The sequence below is a fragment of the Mus pahari genome, chromosome 9, assembly GCF_900095145.1.
Source record: "Mus pahari chromosome 9, PAHARI_EIJ_v1.1, whole genome shotgun sequence".
NCBI lineage: Eukaryota > Metazoa > Chordata > Mammalia > Rodentia > Muridae > Mus > Mus pahari.
Window position 1 is genome coordinate 380545 of NC_034598.1, and position 4214 is coordinate 384758.

Genomic DNA, 4214 nt, shown 5'->3' on the forward strand with positions numbered 1-4214 from the left:
ATCTTAATCCCCTCATAGAAACCACAGAAGATGGCCCACCTCCTGCCTTTTATACCTTGCCACCTGTGGCTGGCGGGAAAGCTGCCCCCAGAGTCATGAGAGCAGGAGAGCTGTCCCTGCCCTCGCTAGCTGCAGCACTTGGGAGGACAGGTCCTGTACCTCACCTTGACAGCAGAGTAGACGGGCCTTGCTGTTGTTGATGCAGATGAGCCAGCTCCAAGAGTATGAAAGTGGAAGAAGTGACCTGATCCTTGCCAGCAGTGGCACTGGTTGAGCTATCCACAATTGTTCTGGATACCTTGGTGGTGTGGGTGGAGGAGAGCTGGCAGTCTTATCAACTCCACTACCACCCAGGCCCATATCTAAGATTTTGAGTTGGCCCACCTCAATATTTACCCATATTTATCAACTGCTGGAGCATATAAAGGGTCTAGTTCTGCAGATCAAAAGCTACAGAATCTCCATGACATAGGGCGACAACAAGATAGCCAAGAGGAGTCCAAATGAAGTTCCACTATTGTTGACATAAAGGTAGAGATGAAACTGTCTACAAAGCAAAGGTGACTAAAAAGGCCAAGAAGAAGGGCAGTGTAGCATGAGTAGAATATACTTCAAGTACATTGAGTACTTGTGTATAAATGGCCTAATATAACCATGTTTCTATATAAAATATATAGGCATAGAAAGAAACATCATTTTGGGATACAAATAAGATGCTAGAGTAAATGTTTAACCCTAGCTGAAATCTATAACAAAGCAACTCACATAGGTGGAATGTGTATGTGATTATACCAAATGGCACAAGAAAGACTGTTAAAATTCCTGAAACAATTTGCTCTGTAGTAAAGCTTGAAATCAGGGATGGAGATTTCCCCAGAAGTTCTTTTACTTTTTAGAATAGGGTTTTGCTATCTTGTGTTTTTTGTTTGTTTGGTTGGTTTGGTTTGGTTTGGTTTTTTTGTTATTTCAGATGAATTTGATAATTGTTCTTTCTATCTCTGTTAAGAATTGAGTTGGAATTTTGATGGGAATTTGATTTGAATCTGTAGATTGCTTTTGGCAAGATGGCCATTTTTACTATATTAATCCTGCCGATCCGTGAGCATGGGTGATCTTTCTATCTTCTGACATCTCCTTCTGTTTCTTTCGTCAGAGACTTGAAATTCTTGTCATACAGATATTTCACCTGCTTGGTTAGAGTCACACCAAGATATTTTACATTATTTGTGCCTATTGTGGAAGGTGTCATTTCCCCATTTTCTTTCTCAGCCCGTTTATCCTCTGAGTAGAGGAAGACTCCTGATTTGTTGAGTTAATTTTATATCAAGCCACTTTGCTAAAGTTGTTTATCAGCTGCAGGAGTTCTCTGGTAGAATTTTAGGAGTCACCTTTCTTATCATGCACAAATAGTGATATCTTGAATTCTTCCTTTCCAATTCGTATCCTTTTGACCTCCTTTTGTTGTCTAAATGTTCTGGCTAGAACTTTGAGTACTACTATATTAAATAAATAGGGAGAGAGTGGGCAGCCTTGCCTTGTACCTGATTTTTATGAGACTGATTCAAGTATCTCTCCATTTAATTTGATGTTGGCTATGTGTCTTGAATTTCTAATCTTTCCCAGGCTTTTAACATGAAGGGTTGCTGTATTTTGTCAAAGACTTTTTCAGCATCTACTGAGATGATCATGTAATTTTTTTTTTGATTGGGTTTGTCTATATAGTGGATTACATTGAGCAATTTCCTTATATTGAACTATCCCTGCATCCCTGGGATGAAGCCTACTTGACCATGGTGAATGATTGTTTTAATGTGTTCTTGGATTAGATTTTCAAGAATTTTATTGAGTATTGTTGCATCAATATTCATAAGGGAAATTGGTCTGAAGTTCTCTTTCTTTGTTGGGTCTTTGTGTGGCTTAGGTATCAGCATAACTGTGGCTTCTTAGAAGAAATTAAGTAGTGTTCCTCTGTTTCTATTTTGTGGAATAGTTTGAAGAGTATTTGTATTAGGTCTTCTATGAAAGTCTGATATAATTCTGAATTAATACCATCTGGCCCTGGGCTCTTTTTTGGTTGGGAGTTTTTTAATGACTGCTTCTACTTCCTCAGGAAGGACTGTTTAGATGGGACTGTTTAGATGGTTTATCTAATCCTGATTTAACTTTGGTACCTTGTATCTATCTAGACAATCCTCTATTTCATCTAGATTTTCCAGTTTTGTTGAGTCTAGGCTTTTGTAGTAGGTTTTGATGATGTTTTAAATTTTCTCAGTTTCTGTTGTTACATCTCCCTTTTCATTTCTGATTTTGTTAATTTGCATACTGTCTCTGTGCCCTCTAGTTAATCTGGCTAAGGGTTTATCTATCTTGTTGATTTTCTCAAAGAACCAGCTCCTGGTGTTGTTGATTCTTTGTGTAGTTCTTTTTGTTTCTAGTTGGTTGATTTCAGCCCTGAGTTTGATTAATTCTTGCTGTCTATTCCTCTTGAGTGTATTTGCTTCTTTCTGTTCTAGAGGTTTCAGATGTGCTGTTAAGGTGCTAGTATATGATCTCTCCAATTTCTTTATGAAGGCACTCAAAGCTATTAGTTTTCCTCTTAGTGCTGCTTGCATTGTGTCCCATAAGTTTGGGTATGCTGTGTCTTCATTTTCATTAAATTCTAAAATATCTTTAATTTCTTTTTCTTTGTTCCTTGACCAAGTTATCATAGAGTAGAGAGTTGTAGATGCTAGATACACTTGTAATTGCTATCTGAATGCTAGCTCTCAGCCTCCCCAATCACAATGGTCACTAGAGGGCATGGCTTGAAGCCTGCCCAGGAGCAATGGCAAGCAGCAGAGGCAAGCTAGCTGGCTCCAGCCTTGCACCAAAGCTTGGGGCAGATCAAAGGCCTCCTGGAAATCAAAGAACTATGATAAAGTTCGATGCTGGGATTCTTCTTCTTAGTACACATCAACTGATTTGGAGAGGCCAGAAAAAATAATAGGTGCTTTGTAATACTGGAATTGCAAAGAGTGACAAAATCTTAGTTTCTGTGAACCTAGCTCCTGCTAACAAAGATCTTGTTCCATTCCAGAGCAGTAAAAATTCATACAGCAAACACACCTTCAAAGAACATAGACGGATTTTGTTTTACAGGCATTTATTAGAGAAAATAATGAAGAGAAGATAGGAGAATACACCAGATTCCCAGTCACTACAAATGAAGTACTCCAGCCAGGAAGCACAAGACCTGTAGGAATTGTAGGTATAGAAAGGAAATGAAAGAGAGAAAGAGAGAAAGAGAAAGAGAGAGAGAGAGAGAGAGAGAGAGAGAGAGAGAGAGAGAGAGAGAACTGACAAAAACATTTTGAGGCCTTTGAAGACCTTCATAAGCTAATAATCAAGGCTAAGGAAATGGTGGTGTTATCAAAATTAATCACTAGTGAGATTAAAGAGAAGCATGGTAAAGTCTCAGAAGATGAGACCATCCTGTTTAGGCCCTAGTTGCTAATTGTGGGAAAAAACAACTTAGTGGCTAAGGACACTAAAGCTTAGGCACATAGTCCCACATGCAACTAGTCAAACAGCGTATTGGAAAATTGCTGATATCTTAGAGGAATGAGGAGGTGTGTGGGGATGATGTCTCTCACAGAGCTGTACTGTTTAGGAAAACTCAAGGGATAGAATTGCTCTCACCAGAAGATTTTGTAAATGTGTGCAAGATGCTGGAAGCACTAAAATTATGTGTCATTCAGGCTCTGGGTTTTTGGCATTGGTGTCGTGGCAACTGAGTTTCAAATCTACAAGGAAGATAAAACTGTGGTCTGTCTCACTCTGAAGACAATTTCAGAAAGAGGTTGAGAATGTCCTCCTGGCTAATGAAAGCATGCTTCTTGAAGAGAAGATGGCAACTCCATGGAAGGCTTGAGGGTTTCTCAAATATATTTATGACACAGGACTAAGAATTTTGTATCTGAATACTTTTTATTTATACACTTGCATTATGTCAAGGTCATATGACATTGAGCTAAAGAGATAAACCCAAATAAACAATTTGTTAGAGATTCACAATATAATATAAAACTTACAAAGTTAAACTTGTAAATGAGACTGAAATTAAGGTCTCAGAAATTTATTGAGGACACCTATAGGGAAATACAAAAAAACAAATATGCATTTTCATTTAGAGTCATGCTATAGTTATGAAGAACTCTTAGAACTTAATTTGAAGC

General features: G+C 38.2%; 1 pseudogene; it reads left to right on the plus strand.

The window, feature by feature from the left end:
- The first annotated feature begins 2824 nt into the window (after positions 1-2824).
- LOC110326693 lies at positions 2825-3773 on the plus strand (annotated as a pseudogene).
- Positions 3774-4214: the final 441 nt, after the last annotated feature.